Source organism: Curcuma longa, chromosome 5 (assembly GCF_044706935.1).
Source record: "Curcuma longa cultivar G26 ecotype Majalengka, Jawa Barat chromosome 5, ITB_CL_G26_1.1, whole genome shotgun sequence".
Lineage (NCBI taxonomy): Eukaryota > Viridiplantae > Streptophyta > Magnoliopsida > Zingiberales > Zingiberaceae > Curcuma > Curcuma longa.
In genome coordinates this window covers 13545430-13564010 of record NC_133865.1, presented here as the reverse complement: position 1 = coordinate 13564010, position 18581 = coordinate 13545430, and the positions used below count along the sequence as shown (strand labels likewise).

General features: G+C 39.2%; 1 non-coding gene across 1 annotated transcript; it reads left to right on the top strand.

Annotated features, from left to right (window-relative positions):
- Positions 1–12909: 12909 nt before the first annotated feature.
- On the top strand, positions 12910–13014 carry LOC141830251 (small nucleolar RNA R71). The gene has a single exon (XR_012601942.1). It is a non-coding gene; the product is annotated as a small nucleolar RNA R71 (small nucleolar RNA).
- The last annotated feature ends 5567 nt before the right edge of the window (positions 13015–18581 follow it).

Sequence of the window (18581 nt, the reverse complement as noted above, 5' to 3'; positions counted from 1 at the left end):
CATTTCTTTCGATACACTTGCTGCCGTAAAGGGGTAAGTGTCTTAGTGGATTGTCCAAAGTAAGCGGTCAAGGACTGTGGGCCTTGGAGTAGTAGCGTTGCGCTGTGAATCAAGTAAAAACAAAAAGTGTCATTTACTTACTACATACTTTACGTTTCAGCTTTGTTATCGATTTTCGCTTCCGAGTCGTTTGAAGATTTATGAAAATCGAAAAGCGTGCAACGCGCTATTCACCCCCCCTCTAGCGCGTATTTCGATCCTACAATTGGTATCAGAGCGGGGGTTTCTTGAAAATAGTGCAATCATTGGCTAGGTTGGGTTAGAGATTTCGCAACCCGCCCAAGTTGGTGGGTTGGCCCGCCCCGCCCCGCCATATAATGGGCCAGCTATGGGTTGACCCGCCCCCCATCGTGGGTTGGCCCGTTTGATGGCTCTAAATATGAGCTTAGGTTTAATTTGCCCCTCAAGCCCTAATGAAGAGGTATATAGATACCTCTCCATGGGATAAAGAAAAGAAGGGTTTTTATTTTTCTTCTCTTGCTTTTGTTGCCACTGCCATCAAGAGAGTCGTCCCTCTCTTGTGCCACCTACAAGACCTTCCCCTCTTCTTTTCTTCCTCACTTAGATAGTCATCAAAAAGAAGAACTCCTAGAGCCGTCGATTTTCCTCCTTGAAGTCGTCGATCTCTCTCTTCTCTCATGTTGTCTCCTTGATTTGGTTAGTACCAAATGGAAAGGAAACTTGTGTTAGTACCGATAGAATCAAAATATCTCCACAATGGTATGATATTGTCCATTTTGGACCTAAGCCCTCATGGTTTTGTTCTTGAACTCTAACCAAAAGGCCTCATACCAATGGAGATATCTTCCATCCTTTTAAACCCATGATCTTTTCCATGTGTTTTAGATGTGGGACTATGTTTGCACCCTTACAACCCAACAATCTCCCCCTCAAACAAAGGACCACAGGCCCCCCTCAAACAGAAAGCCTCCATTTGATGTCTGAATCCTCGACCCACCAGGACTTTCTACCCCTCGGTCCACCCGACCTACTAGGATTTTCATGCCTAGCCGCAACTAGGACTTTCTGCCCCTCGATCCACCCGACCTACTAGGATTTCCTTCCCCTCGGTTCACTTGATCTATTAGGACTTCCTGCCTAGCCGCAACTAGGACTTTCTGCCTGGTATCTAGTCCTCTTGATTTAAACACGGGAGTACCCACTTCCTTTGTTTTAAGGTTAACCCACATGGTTAGATCTGGATCATGGCTCTTATGGCGATTAGTCCGGTGAAGAGTGGTCTCGCTCTCATACCACTTGTTAGTACCGATGAAATCAAAATATATAGACAATGGTATGATATTGCCCACTTTGGGCCTAAGCCCTCATGATTTTGTTCTTGGACTCTAACCAAAAGGCCTTATAGCAATGGAGATATCTTCCATCATTTTAAATCCATGATCTTTCCATATATTTTAGATGTGGGACTATGTTTGCACCCTTATAACCCAACAACTTGTAGCTTGCAAAGTCATCTTGAAAATATCTTAGCATGGATACTAATAGATGAAAGTCTTATGAAGGGAAGTAGGCTTGTTCTCGATAGAACTAATTGCCACGGGAGCATAATATGAACCTGCCAAGGTTCATATGTATCTTGATAAAGTCATGCATAATTTCATACACATATTTAATATGAATATAATCTTAACTTAAAGTATTTGCTCAAACATAAAAAGTCATCATCTATCCAAATCACAAAAGGAATGATTGCATTAACAAATGACACTAACAACTATGACTAACTTTAACATATGAAAAATTGAGAAAAAATAGTTTAAAATGATATTAAATGTTGAGAGGCAAATAATAGATTAAATTGTTAGAAAACTTGATTAGCATTTAATGTATGCAAGGACTAAAGGACCATCCAAGAAGTTATTTTTAATATAATAACAATGACTTAATTAATCTTAATATTATTATTCAAAGACCTTGCATAAAAATAAAAGGAGAAATAAGTTTCTTTTCAAATTCCAAGTAGTCAGGATCTACATGACCTAATGGTGATGTTTTCATTTTAGATTTATAGTTTTAGATTTAACTTGAACCCTTTCTCCACGTTTTTTTTAGCAAAGTTTCCACCAACATTTTTGTAGTGGCAGGGACTGCATTTGATTCGTTAACACTTTTGATTTTTAAATATATTTTAATATATAAATAAAAGATCTTATATCTGAAACATAAATTAGATATTTAATTTAGAAAAATTAGAAGATTGGAGAGAATGAGAATCCAATATAATTTTAAGGATTGAATTAAGTTTTTACAAATCAGCTTTGACCTGAGTTGACTTCCGAGCTTGGTTCAACTGCTTCTGTTTACTCCTCTTATGCTTCCTTAGTCTTGCTCGAGCTGGATTCTAGATTAACATACAAGCAAACAAGCAACTTACATCTATGTGTAGTCCGTTTAATCTACTAGGTTTACCTTAAAGGTCCAATCTACTGGCTTACTCATGCCTAACTTCTAGTTAGGATCAGTCACTTCCATAGGTAGACTTTCCACCTACCAAACATCTTATTTGGACTTTCTCTTGCCTAACCTTCAGCTAGGACTAGTCACTTTCATAGGTAGCTTTTCACCTGCCAAACATCCGATCACCCTTGACCTGCTTGGACTTTCTCTTGCCCAACCTCCAGTTAGGACTTCCTTACCCAGCTTCACTCACCAGGACTTTGTGCGTAGCCTCCGACCAGGACTTTTTTACTCAATCCTCCAGATTAGGACTTCCTCTGCCGCCTCACCGGCACGGCCGTGCCTCCACTATAGCAGGGCGGCCCCACATGGCTGTGTCTCCCAGACACGGCCATGTGACGGGGGCGTGCCTGGCCAATTTTAGGGTCATTTCGTGGAGGCCTATAAATAGCCCCACTTAAGTGCCCTAATAGGGGGGAGACTTTGGAGAGTAAAAGGAGTGTTCTAGAGTCATCGAAGACCGCAATCCAAAGTAAGAATCAACGATCCGTTCATCCGTCCGGACTCTTCATCACCTCCATCACCATTGACGTAGGAGTTGCAATCCAGAGAAGAAGACAACCCTTGATAAGTTTTATTCCTTGATTTCTCTTGGATAAAATGTATTCTTTTCAATCTTCTTCATGTTGTATTCTCTCCATCATGGAGTAGTCCTCCTGATTCTAAGATGTAGGAGGAATCGAGGATAATGGTTGATTGTAATTATGGATTTGTTAATTATCATGTTCTATGAAATGCATGTGCAATTTTGCTTTATAGATTTATGTCTTGTGTTCAATTAATGATATGTTATTGGATGGTGTTGAATCTATAAGGATAGGGATGATTTGTGGTTTTGAGGATTCTTAGGATCGTATGCCCGGGGTACCTCGTGACAGGAGGAAAGCCTTATAACCGGACCTTCCGAGGAATTCTTTAGGCTATGATGAGTCTTTATGTAGGATAACTAATGGTTATTGATTGTTAGGGAGAGGTCCTTAACCGGATACCCAGTGACAGAGGGTAGGACATCTAGTAGTATTCTGGGGCGCCCGAGTGACAGCGGGAATGCCTTAACCAGGCTATCTGGAGTCATCTCAAACTGACAATCGTAATACTAGAACATTATCGATTTATTCCGAGGAACCCTGACAAGGTATAATTGGATAGTTTGGTTAGAATTATCAAAGGAACCTTAACTGTAGGAATGTGGTATCCTAGAAACAATAACTTTGACCTAATAGGATATTCAGACTCAGATTACGCCGGTTGTAAACTAGACCGCAAAAGTACAAGCGGTGGATGCCAGTTCTTGGGTCCTTGTCTAGTCAGCTGGTGTAGTAGAAAGCAACACTGTGTTGCATTATCTACAACTGAAGCTGAATACATAGCATTAGGTGAATGTGTTGCTCAAATACTCTGGATGATGCACACATTAACTGATTTTAATTTAGAATATAAAAATACAAAGGTCTTAATTGATAATATAAGCACAATTAATTTAACCAAAAATCCTGTTCACCATTCACGAACCAAACATATAGAAGTAAAACACCACTTCATACGCGACCATGTCGCTAAGGAAGAAATTGTACTTGACTATGTCGAGTCAAAATCCAACTTAGCAGACATATTCACTAAACCTTTACCCGAGTCAGAGTTTAGTACATTAAGAAGGAGGTTAGGTTTATGTTTGGTAGAGTAGTAAAATAAAATTTTCAAAACTCATTTGTTTCCATTTTTTTAAAATCTATTATAAGTATATTTTTCAAAAAGGAATTTCAAAACTTTACTTATTTTTGAAAATTTTAGTTTCTTTTAAACTTTATTTTTTCAAAATATAAAAAGAAATATTTTTGCCTTAGACTAGATGCAATCCCCTAGAAAGCATGATCCTATAGATCTAGGTGGACATCTCACAAAGCACACTAGATACCTTGATTGTGTTTGTTAAACATAGAACGGTGTGAGATGTATAGGCCTTTAGTCTAAGTACCAAGATGCTTAAGTCAGTGCATCGAACCTTACTTAGACTTTAAACTCATATTGATCAAGTTAAGTGTCCCAAGAAGAAAAGTTTACCTTCTAAATTGGGATGATACACTTACACTTGGCTAACTGGGTCAAGCTTCTACTTTCTAGTAGTTAGCTAAAACCTAAGTTGGACACGCGCCCCAAAGGATAAAATTTTTTTGTCTAAGTATTTTTATTATTAAGCTTAGCTTGGACTCAAATCCTTAGAGTAATTTTTTGATTATGTCAAAGGGGGAGAGAGTTTTTCAAGGTTTCAAAAGGTTTCAAACTTAAATTTTTTTTGGTTTCAAAAATTTTTTTCAAAAATTGGATTTTTTTCAAAACTTTCAAACTTGGTTTCAAACTTCAAAAAAACTTTCAAAAAACTTGGATTTCAAAACTTTCAAAAACTTTTTTTGCAAAAAATTTTTTTTCAAAAACTTTCAAAGGTTTTAATCTGTTAAAGGGGGAGAAAAATAAGAGGATTAAATTCAAAATTGAGAACCAAAGCATGAATTCAGGGGGAGAATAAAAGTTATTTAAGCATGAATTCAGGGGGAGTTTGAAAACCACACTTGCAATTTATCTTTGACAATTTCAATTATGCATTTAATTATGTTATTACTTGAATTATTGTTTTGAAGCTTAAATATGATTTTAACTTAACTTGAAACCTTAAGTTGCCATAATCAAAAAGGGGGAGATTGTTGGTGCAGGGAGCACCAGCAGATCAAACCTGAGTTTTGATAATGGAACTAGGTTCAAGTTAAGTGTGTATGTTGGACTGATATGTTAATCTAAGTGTGCAGGGAGCACAGGTTTACTAAGTCCTAGTGGAAGCTAGGCAATGAAGTCTTGGCAGAGTCAAGAGCACCAGGTGAAGTCTGGGCTGGTCAGGAGGACCAGGCCGCAGCAGAAGTCTGGGTTGGTCAGGAGGACCAAACCGCAGCAGAAGACTGGACTGATCGGAAGGATCGAGTCGCAGCAGAAGACTGGGCTGGTCGGGAAGGACCGAGCCGCAGCACAAACCCTGGGGGCCGAGGACAGAGCCGAGCAAAAGTCCAACGAGTCAGGAGGACTCAGTTGGCATCAGGTAAATTCTCCTGAGTGGAGTGGGTGAGGACGCGTTCCCAAGGGGAACATTAGGCGTCGGTCTAACCCAGGGTTTCACTGGAAACCTGAAGTTAAGACCTTGAGTTGGTTCCAGGAACTGGCTCAAAAATAATCTTATTTTGCATGTTATTTGCTAACACTTTTGCAGGAATGGAAAAATCGATCGAAATCTAACTCTGGGACAAAAAGCTGATTTTTATCACTGGAGTCGACCCAGATGGGACTGGAGTCGACTCCAGCTGAGTCAGCCGAATCCCGGAAGTCAGCGCGATGATTTTCCGCCACTTCGACTGGAGTCGACTCGGGTGGACTCTGAGTCGACTCAGGGTCAAAAGCTATCGGGTTGACGCCACGGCGACTGGAGTCGACTCAGGCGGCAGCGGAGTCGACTCAGGCAGGATAACGAGCGGGAGAATTTTATCTGCCACGTCGACTGGAGTCGACCCAGATGAACAGTTGAGTCGACTCAAGCCAGCTATAAAAGAAGCCGCGAGCAGCAGCCGAACAACACCATTTTTCCGATTCAAAGCTCCGTTCTCGCGACTCCCAAGCGCTCCTTCCTCGACATCGGTGTCGTGCACGATCCAGATCATCCCGAGACCCTCCGATACGTCGAGATCAAGTTTTTGGGAGTTCCAGCGCGATCAAAAGTCGGTAACTTGTTTAATTAAATTGCATTTTAATTGTACCGAGTTTTTTTTTTTAATTGTGATCTTTGTACTTCGTTACACTTGCTGCCGTAAGGGGCAAGTGCTTTAGTGGATTTGCCCGCAGTAAACGGTCAAGGACCGTGGGCCTTGGAGTAGCAGCCTTGGGCTGTGAACCAAGTAAACAAAAGCGTCATTTTTTTTCTTTGCTTTTCTTTTCAACTGCTTCCGCACGCACTTTTTAATTTACGCTTTCGAATTCTAAAAATCTTATTAAAAATCAAAAAGCGTTAAACACGCTATTCACCCCCCCCCTAGCGTGTTATCGATCCTACAATAAGATTTCGGATTCCTTGAGACTATAGTTGATGGTATTTGTGGAAACTTTGTTATTTCTCAATGTTTATACGTATGTAGAGATCCTAACCAAGCTACCTAATTAGACCTTGTAAGGCTTCATCAGAATTAAACATGATCTTCTAATGTTATAATTACTAGTTCGAGATGATACCTAGATAGCCCAGTTCCAATAGCTCTCCCGTTGTTACCGAGCGCCCCGACAATACTACTGGTATCCTACTCCCTGTCATCGAGTACCCAATTAAGGACCTCTTCCTAGTAGTCAATAACCGTTAGTTATCCCTCATGAGAATTTGTTACAACTCAAAGATTTCTTCAGAAAGTTTGGTTAAAGGTTCACCTCCTGTCACAAGGCACCCCGGTCATACGATCCTAAGATTTTCTATGAACAGTAATTCACTCCCATCAATATGAAATCACTTCTTCAAAATATCAAAAATATGCACGAGAAACAATTTCATAAAACATAGTATAAGCATGTCATAGAAGATAGCAAAGAAATCCATCAAGTACAATTATCCGTTATATCCCAATTCCTCCTACATCCTAGAGTCAAAGAGATCTACTTCATAACGGAGGGGATACAATTCAAGAACGAAGAAGAAGAGTTCATCTTAGTTCCTAAATCCTAGAAAGATATGAAAAAGGACTTATCAATGTGTGCAGTTCTTCCCTGAATTGAGATCCTCTCGTCGGTGGTGGATGGAAATGGTGGAGTAGCCTCTGGAAGATGGATGTGATGGCGGATTCCCCTCCAAGACTTAGTTACGGCACCTTCTTGTTGTCCTCTCAGACCACACTCCCCAAAGGGTTCCAAAAGAATGTTTATATAGGCTTCAAAAGGAGACATGGTCGTGTTCCATTAGCACGCCTGCGAAGATCAGGGAGGCATAACCATGTCTCACAGCGCGACCTTAAAGATCAGGTGAATTTTATGCTAACACGACCGTGTTTGGTGGAACAACATGGTCGTGTCTTGCAAAATGGTCAGAAAACTCGGTGCTGACTCCTCGCTAGCACGGTCGTGCTTGGTAGGCACGGCTAGGGGAAGCAGGGCTTCTATGTGGAAGGCACGGCCAGGGGAAGCAGAGCTTCTGTGTGAAAGGTACGGTCGTGCTTGATAGGCATGACTTCTTGGTTTGCATTGTTCTTCGTTCATTTCACCTCATTTCACACCGATTTCCATCCTGCAAATGTAAAAAATATGAGAGCAGACCTTCGAACTAAGAAATAGAAAAAATATGCCTAGTGCATGGATAAAGAATGCGATAAACATAGAGTATCAATATGAAAATGCATAACAATGTGCAATAAAAGTAGTAAAAATGTATACATACCCTACGCTCATCACATCTCTAAACTTAAACTTTTGCTTGTCCTCAGGTAAAACATGCCTCTATATTTCAAGTAAAAACAAATAGCAGTATCATAATTCATAGCACATTAATCCAATCCTATCAAATCATAACAATGGTGAGCATGATACTCGAAATTATTAAGACAAGGCTTATGAATAAGTTCTCCATGCTCAATGCAAAAGTGACCATAATTCAATTGGTATCAAAATCGTACTTAAAGTTAAGTTGTCATGCTTCTGTGGTCCTAAATATTCCCGGCCTTAGACACTTACCTACCACCAGCTAGGGTCATCCCTCTCAAAGGTTGCTTTGCACCGGTCTACATAAGGTCTCAAAAGAATATTTAGTATCAAGAGAAATATGATAGATATTTCCCCAGTAACCCTTATCGATCTCAAAGAGGTATCTAGTCAGTTTTCACTCACGATAACTATTTGTTTATCCCCTTTTTTTTTAAGCAAGGTATTGCGAATATGAAAAGGAGTTGCAACCATTGCAAAATTATTATTTTGGGATTTAGATTTTTCCAAATGAGCTTCAATGATCCGAGTTTATCCAGTAACCAAAATGTAGTTGAGAGTGTTAGTAGTAGCCCTAGAGTCAATTATGTGATATTTGATTAGGGATTTTTTGTATCATATTAATTATTAATAAAGGTAAGTTTTTTTGTTATTATACTTACTTTGTATTTGTGTCAAATAATTAAGTATAATAATGTCCTTGGGTAGCTAGTTTTAATCTATATCATATCGATTGTTTAAATCAATAGTGTCTGGTAGGCACGACCTATAAAAGTAGGTATTCTGTGTGTGAGACACGCCCGTGCCTAGGTGGCACGGGCTGAGCTTGTTGGCTCACTATGGAAGGGGCACGTGAAGGCGCTTGGAATTTCGTCCTGTTCAATTTCTGCCAGACAAAAATTTTACAGGGACAGAACCTTTCCAAATAACCCACATGTTCGATCAAACATGTGCTTGATTGATCAAGCAAGTTCTTGACCAATCGAAGAACACCTTGATCGAAGCATAAGATCGTTGAGCTCTTGTGTTGTTATTTAGGATCCATAAGAAGAAAATAAATAACTATGCAGCAGAATGATTAAATTAGTCATACCTTTCTTCTTGAGATTGTTTAGATGATTGTTCGTTACCCGAAGACTCTTGATCTTCTGTTGTATTCCTCTCCTCTTCTTGGACGTCGTGTGGGCGACGATCTACCAAGACAATCACCACCCAACTTGTTTTCCTTTCTTCCAAACCCTTTCCTCTCTTCCTTTCTTCTTCTCTCTTCCTCTCCTCTCCTCTTGGACAAGAGAAGGGTGCCGACCCTAGCAAGGAGAAGGAGCCTAAAGGGGCACCGACCCTAAGCAAGGAGAAGGAAGCTTGATGTGGGGCCAGCCCTAAGCAAGGAGAAGGAAGCTTGAGGTGGCGCCGGCCCTAGGCAAGGAGAAGGAAGCTTGAGGTGGCGCCGACCCTAGAAAAGGAGAAGGGGAGAGTTTTATGTGTTGGGCGCCGACCCTAGGAGGCAAGACAAGAAGCAAAAATTGTGTGTTTGGCCGCCTCCTATTCTCCCCTTTTATAGCCTTGCCGCCTTAGAAAGTTTAGGAAAAAATAACAGAATTAACCAAATTTTATTGGATAATAAAATTAACAAAATTCTATTGGATAACAGAATTAACAGAATTTTATTGGATAACAAAATTAATAGAATTCTATTGGATAACAGAATTAACAGAAATTCTGTTAGGTGGATATGAGGCTTTTTCTAGAGGCTACAACAGGGACCTAGAGGAGGAATTGGTTTAGGCCTCCTGATGGGCTTGGGCTTCCTATGTTCAGCCTGAATACCCAACTCAAGTCCATCAATAATAACTCATACCACTAAAGGGTTATTATTGAACTACCGCACCAATCCAATATTACAATATGGGTTCATTCTTATCATAAGTGCATTAATCTCCCTGTGTTTAAGATATCGTATGTCCGTTAATTAAATAGTTATTGACAACTCAATTAATTAACATCTAATACCAAGAGTAGTACCACTCAACTTTATTATCATGCGGACTAAGTCCACTTGGAAGGTTTACATGATAATCCTTATGAGCTCCTCAAGAGGACATTATCAGCCTAAATAATTAGGACACAGATTTCTTTTATAATCAACAACACACCATATACATAACATTATCTCCCAACTCATCAGGCCTCTTGATTTAACGAATAAATCTCACCCTTTGATAAGTTAAAGAAATAAATACTAAGTATTTGTGCTTGTTATTATATTGGGATTAAGAGGACGCACATCCATAATAACAAAGGTTTAGTTCGATTATATAGTCAGTATAAATCGAACAACCTCAAATGGTCCTGCTCAATACACATAAAGTGTACTAGTGTAATTTTATAGTCAAGATAAACTAATACCAATTACACTACAATCATTCCAATGGTTTGTCCCAATACATCTTGGTTGTGAGCTACTATTTATAATTTATAAGGAACTGATAATATGATCTTTTGTGTGGCATCACATACCATGTTATCTATAATATAAATTAAGTGGGCAACTGCATTAACATATATCAGAAATATAAAATGAAAACATTTGACCAAAGTGATTCTCATTTCAAATTAGATGTTCATACAAAAACTAGGCTTATAGTATACATCCCAACAGCACGACCATGCTCGGTTGGCACGACCTCATGAAGTTGCCCCTTTGAGGAGTGTACATGATCGTGTCAGGTAAACATGGTCTTGGAGCAGGTCTACGTAAGGAGAGACACGGCTATGTCCAGTTGGCACGACCTCGACTTGGTGTTGTTCTGTAGACGAGGCACGACCGTGTCTTGTAGACACGACATAGCTTTATTTGAGGTACAGCTCCAAAATCTCCTACAGACAAAAAGAAAAAAATTAATAACTAAAATAAAAATGAACAAAAGGAAAAATATAAAAAACTCTTAGGTTGCCTCCCAAGAAGCGCTTGTTTAAGGTCTTTAGCTCGACCCCTATTTCGCACGTGTGAACAGGGCCTATTGGTTGAGCCCTCGTAGTCGGGCCCTGGCTGGCACTATGTATTTCTATTTCTTTTCAAAAAAAATTCTTTGTTATCCCGGCCGGTACGGGTTCTTCCGTTGGCGATGATTTTTCTTTTGTTCGGTTGTCATCCAACTTACAGCAGCGTTCTTTGTCTGGAAGATAAGTATTTGAATCCAACGAGAGGTTAAAATTTACTTTCTTGTTTCCAACTTCCAAGGATAGCCTATTATTCTTTATGTCGATTTTGCCCCTGTAGTGGCTGAAAACGGCCTTCCTAAAATAATCAGGATTGACGGATCTTCTTCCATGTCAAGCACAACGAAATCAGTAAGAACAGTGAATCCTTCGACTTCTACTGGAACATCCTCCACTATACCCATCGGGTGTCTACAAGAATGATCTGCTAGTTGGATGGTCATGGTGGTGAGTTTAAGGTCCGTATATCCACATTTTATACTCGTCGTATAGGGAATTATGCTGGCGCTTGCTCCTAAGTCACAGAATGCCCTACCAATAGTCATCTTACCAATTTTGCACGAGAGGATAAAGCTTCCTAGATCTTTGAGTTTGGGAGGAGGATTGTTGTTGAGAATTATTGCATTGACCTCCTTCATTAGAGCCACCGTGTGCCTAGCCTCTGTTATTTTTTTTGTTGACATTAGCCCTTTGATGAATTTGGTGAACTAAGGTCCAGCTCAATACACACTAAGTGTACTAGTGTAATTCTATAGTCAAGACAGACTAAGACCAAATTACACTACAACCACTGATGATTTGTCCAATCCATCTTGGTTGTGAACACTATTTATAATCTACAAGGGGCTGATAACATGGTCTTCTGTGTGTGACTTCGCACACCATGTTAATCTACAGTATAGATTAAATGGACACTACAAAATATTGACCAAATATGATTCTCATTTCAGAATATTTATTTACATAGTTAGGATTCTAGTATACATCCCAACACTTTCGATTTGTCTCCAGCAGTAGGCATAGGGAAAGGAAGTTGTTCGACGGTTGACGTGCCTAAAATATCCCTTAAAGGAGCAGTCCCTTGTGTTTCTCTGTCCTTCAAGATCCATCCACTCCTCAGTTCGATAGGTTTACAGTGCTCCATAGGATTAAAGTGTAGTTTTTCTGAAAGTGCACCCACTTGTCTTGATGAAATAGAAGAACTAATATGTGCTATTTGTGTTTCTTGCATCCTCAACCTCTTATCATAGTCATCGAATTTTTCATTGAGCTTTGCTATATCACCTTGAAATTGAGAAAATATTTGACGGTTCTCTGCCCTTTGTTCTTCCATCATCTTCAGAAGTTTCTGGATGTCGGACATTTCTTCATTTTGCTTTGGTGCAGACGGAAAAGATGCTCCTTGGTTGTTGTGATATGAAAAATTTGGGTGATTCCTCCAACCTGAATTGTAAGTATTAGAGTACGGGTTGTTTCTTTGATTGAATATACCAATGACGTCATATTATTCAAGTTGAGCGACCTGCGCTTGAAATAATCCCACTTGGCACACCTCCTTTGTATAGCTTGAATCACCGTAAAATTCACATGATGTTGATACCGCATTAACTTTCCTAGTGTTTATATTATTAATTTTCTTGTTGAGGGCTTCCATCTTTGCATTTAACAGAGTAATATTGTCTACTTCATATTTTTCAGGAGTTTTAGAAGGATTACTTCTCTCAGTAGCCCATTGGTGATGGTTGAGAGCCACACTTTCAATTATGTCTTCGACTTCTTCCAAGTTTTTGTTCATTAGAGCACCTCCTGCAGCAGAATCTAAATATACCTTCGTGATAGTTGATCCCATTGTAGAATGTGTGAAGTACAAGCCATTTCTCTAAATCATGGTGTGGGCACTGTCTCAACAGCCCTTTGAATCGGTCCCAAGCTTCAAATAGAGACTCACCATCCAATTGTGTAAAGCTTGAATCATGTTGTGCATGTAGGCTAGCTTACTTGGTGGATAGAATTTGTTCAGGAAAAGTTGTTCGCATTGTTTCCAAGTAGTGATTCTATTTGGTGGAAGAGAATCAAGCCAAGATCTTGCCCTATCTCTGAGTGAGGTCTTGAACATCAATAATTTGTCTGTGTCAAAATCAACCCTGTTAAACTTCATAGTGCTGCAATTATCTAAAAAGTTTTCTAAATGTAATTAAATTGGTGTCTTCATTTGGTACACCACCGAATTGATTTTGCGGGATCAGTGAGATGAATCTGGGCTTAATTTCAAAATTATCTGCTTTTATGGTTAGGTAGACGATGCTAGATGACCCTCTTTTCACATAAGGTGCAACATATTCCTTCAAAGATTTGTTTGCCATCGTTTCTGGAGTATGTTCTTATGTTTCCACTCTCTGAAATTGAAGTCTCCTTCGTAAGGTTCTCTCGATTTTTAGATCGAAAGGAAACTCTGCTTGTTTGGACCTATGCATGCACACTAAAAGAAAATGCTTCTAGAAGAAAAATTAATGTACAAAGAATTTTGTTAATAGAAAAGGAGTAAAGAACAAGCGCAGAAAAGCAAGTGAATAGAAAAGAGAATGTGGTGGAAAGATTCTCAATGTAAAAGTCTAATGAAAAATAGCATACAGTCCCTAATAACTACGCCAAAAACTTGATAGCTCCCGCAAATATACGGGTGTCATCAATTAATAAAAGTATTGAATCCACATGGACCGTGGAATTAATCACTAGACCGGCACAGAAGAGTTGCAAACAAGTTGGTTTTTAGTGTCAGAGCAAGAAAGAGGGAAAACAAAAAGGCCTAATCCTCGAGTAAAAGGGAATCAAGTATATGACAGTATGGGAAACGATCCTAGGATTTCAGATTCATTGAGACTATGACTGATGGTATTTGTGGACACTTTGTTATTTCTCAATATTTATACATATGTAGGGATCCTAACCAAGCTACCTAATTAGACCTTGTAAGGCTTCATCGGAATTAAACATGATCTTCTAATATTATGATTATTAGTTTGAGATGATACCTAGATATCCCGATTTCAATAGCTCTCCTGTTGTCACCAGGCACCCCAGCAATACTACTGGTATCCTATATCTTGTCACCGAGTACCCAATTAAGGACCTCTTCCTAGTAGTCAATAACCGTTAGTTATCTCTCATGAGAATTTGTTACAGCTCAAAAATTTCTTTGAAAAGTCTGGTTAAAGGTTCACCTCCTGTCACAGGGCACCCCGGTCATATGATCCTAAGATTTTCTATGAACAGTAATTCACTCCCATCAATATGAAATCACTTCTTCAAAATATCAAATATACGCACAAGAAACAATTTCGTAAAACATAGTATAAGCATATTATAAAAGATAGCAAAGAAATTTATTAAATACAATCATCCGTTACTTCCCAATTCCTTCTACATCCTAGAGTCAAAGAGATCTACTTCATAACGGAGAGGATACAATTCAAGAACAAAGAAGAAGAGTTCATCTTAGTTTCTAAATCCTAGAAAGATGGGAAAAAGGACTTATCGGTGTGTGCAATTCTTCCCTGAATTGAGATCTCCTCGTCGGTGTTGGATAGAAATGGTGGAGTAGCCTCTGAAAGATAGACGTGATGTCGGATTCCCCTCCAAGACTTGGTTACGGGACCTTCTTGTTGTCATCTCAGACTGCACTTCCCAAAGGGTTCCAAAAGAATGTTTATATAGGCTTCAAAAGAAGACATGGTCGTGTTCCGTTAGCACGCCTGTGAAGATCAGGGAGGTATGGCCATGTCTCACAGTGCGACTGCAAAGATCAGGTGAATTTTATGCTGACACGGTCGTGTTTGGTGGAACGACATGGTCGTGTCTTATGGAATGGTCAAAAAATTCGGTGTTGACTCCTCGTTGGCACGGCTATGCTTGGTAGGCACGACCAGAGAAAGCAGGGCTTCTATGTGGAAGGCATGGTCATGTCTAGTCGGCATGGCTAGGTGAAGCAGAGATTCTATGTGAAAGGCACGGCCATACCTAATATGCATGACTCCTTGGTTTGCATTGTTCTTCATTCATTTCGCCTCGTTTCATGCTGATTTCCATCCTGCAAATGCAAAAAATATGAAAGCAGACCTCCGAACTAGGAAATAGAGAAAATATGCCTAGTGCATGGATAAAGAATGCGATAAACATAGAGTATCGACATGAAAATACATAAAATGTGCAATAAAAGTAGTAAAAATGTATGCATACCCTACGCTCATCACAAGGTCTGAGTATTGATGATTACTTAGACCAACTAAAGTTAGATGCTTAATGGCTTGGACATTTGAGGGATCATGAGATAAAAAACATTGAGATGGTGTTGGAGCAGCTCATGGAGCATGACTTGGTATCATCAAGTTAGTTAGCTTGGTGGCTCGAGGTCTGTCAAAGAAGGATGGTATTGGACATCTAAGGGACTGCAAGGCAAGGATCACTGAGCTACTACTCCAAAACCCATAATTAGTTAGACCGCTTCGATGGGCAATCACTATTAACCTTCTTCCCAAAAGAGAAGAAGGTTTGTTTCTTTTACAAATGAAGGGTTCGGTAACAAGCCTATTGACCCTTAGAATATTTAGGCACAAAAAGAAGCAAGCGTAAAGTAGACAACAACTAAACGTTATCCAAGGCTAGGCTCGTTTGAGCTCGTAGCGGCAACATATCGGTGTCGCGTAGTTTTGGCTTAAGCGTAGTAGAGTGTTGGAGTCTCGGAAGCGTAACGGGGCACTTTAGGAGTTAGAAAGTCTATTTGAAGCACTGGTTAACGCCTTCTTTTATGGAGTATTTTGGGCACCTGGATCTGCTTCCCAACACCTCCAACAAGACCTATCCGATCCAATTCTTCGGTGGAATACTGAAGTGGAAGCTAGTGGATCAGACTTCTCTTGAGCTACAACTTATCTTTATCCAAGTGCCTGGATCCCTTCTGGGTGCCTAGATGTTGACGTATACCAACCAACCAAAGTTTGCTACTTCAGCTTGATGTTGTGTTCTGCCCCATCCAAACACTTAGAACTATTCGAGGCACCTGAAACACTTCTAGATGCCTGGATCCATTCCAGGAACCTGGAATTCTATGTTCCGGACTAACTTCTAGTTTTGCCTTCCTTACATTATAGAGTTAGCACAAACATAATATAAAGAGTATAGTATGAATGAGAACTTTCCAACTACTTGATCTTAACTTTCGGTCTTCCATGAAACCTTAAATTAGACCAACACCTACTTCTCTTTTTTTGAGTGTGCACCCTCACTACTCCACTCAGGAGAATTTTCTTGGTATCAAACCTTGGTCCACTCTACTTATTTAGACTTTTTCTTAGCTTGATCTTGACCCTCGTGACTTCTGCTAGACCTCCGACCCTCGATCCCGTCTAGACTTCAACTGGGTGTCCTTGACCCCCAAAGCTTCCTGCCTGATATCCTCAACCTCCAGGGCATTATGTTTGATATCCTCGACCTGCCAAGTCTTCTTGCCTAGTTCCTACGGCCAAGACTTTCTTGCCTAGTCCTACTAACCAACACTTCCTTACCTAGTCCCATGAACCAGGACTTTTTTACCTAGTCTCAATTAGGACCTCCTACAAACTTGAGAAGCACATCAGATCATAAGTAACCTTAATTTTAATCCTTTATCTGTTAGTAGAAGTCCTAGAGCCAATTATGTGATAGGGACTTTTGTATCATATTCTATTATTAATAAAGACATGATTTTTAGTTTTATACTTACTTTATATTTGTTTCAAATAACTAAGTATAATAATGTCCTTGGTAGCTAGTTCTAATCTACATCATATCGATAGTGAGATGATATAGAGAATACTACTTTTAATCATTCCTAGTCAAGCATTAATATTCAGGGACGATATTAATGCGTTGAGACTAGCATGTGGGTCAACTGGATAACTTGATCTCATAAGTCATGGATATGGGATATCGAGTTAATACATGGGTATACATTAGAGAATATATACTGAATTAACCCACCATGAGAAAGTTTCATGGATCATTATATAAGTGTCATAAACTTTTTCATGTGATTATTGGTATGAATAGTCTTTAGACCTGAAGTCACTACGTACGATTTCCTACATAAGAAGTTATGTACTTTGGTATCGTCAAACGTCACCCGTAACAGGATGGACTATAAAGACAATCACTGGGTATGTAACAAATTATGCGGAGGGATGTGAGTGATGTAGATGAGATCTATCCCTCCCATATAACGGGAGTGATATCTTGCGACCTCTTGATAAAGCAGAACCATGAAATGTATGATCATGCTCAAATGAGTCAATATGAGATATTGAACTCATTTGCTTGAGTGAGTCTACTGGGGATCAAGAAATATAAAGATTGATAAGAGGATGACATGGTCTATGCCTAATTGATCAATTTAGATATCAAGGATAGAAGGACATGGTCATACATTATCATAGTCACGAAGGTTATGTCGGATCTCGACATTCTTATCACTTGGGTAGCAATGATGCATTGCTAGATGTCACTCATTGCTTATGTTTCTAAAATAGGTTTTAGAGACATTGCCAACGTTACAAGAACCTATTAGGTAACACACAAATAACACTCTATTTGGAGATGAGTTCATTTTAGTTTAACTAAAGGAACAATTAAGCTCATTGGATGGTTTAGACTTGAGTTAGACTCAAGTTGGTTGAATTTAAGTTAGGCTCAAATTAAACCAAGATGATGAATGGATTTTGATTCATTATGCATGATTAATATGGATTAATCATGCATAAAAGAATAGGAAGTTATCATGCATGGAAGTTATCATGCATGATTAATAGGATTAATCATGCATTGATGAAAGAATATCAAAAGTCTAAAAACCTTTGGTATTCATAGCATGAGTATAAAAGAGTTTTTCTTGCAAAAACTCATGGATGGTTCATTTTTCTTCTCTCCTTTTCTTCTTGGCCGAGCTCTACAAGAGAGGTTGCTAGCACAACCAAAGTCTTCTCCAAAAAGTGAGTGTTAGTGTGGATACGCTTAGAGGCATGGATACTTGAATGTGCTAGATATCCGACAACCTTTGGACGAGCGGGATAAGTGAAGGACACATATCAAAAATAAATCCTATTAAATAGGATTTCATAGATCTAAACTTGTATGAATTTTTCGCATGGATCGCTTGAAGGATCCTATTTTTAACTGTAAATTTTTATTTTATCGCATAGGATTCCCAACATTATCAATATCAAAACTTAGGTTCGATGCATGGTGCTTTCAACACCAACAGTCTTAGCAAATTAGGAACACTAGACAGAAGGGACTTGATGGGATCAGAGAGGATCAAAACTCAAATCAGACAAAACTGGGGATCAAGTGATAAAGTGTTGAGCAGGAAGCCTAAATGGATCTGGAGGACTAAGGTTTGGTAAGGTAAGCTATAAAATACCAGAAAATTTGGGGTTTATTCGTAAATAAATTAATCCTAAAAATTTATTAGATTAATTAATAAAATCCTAAGTTATATAAAAGGGTTAAAAGTTGATGGAATT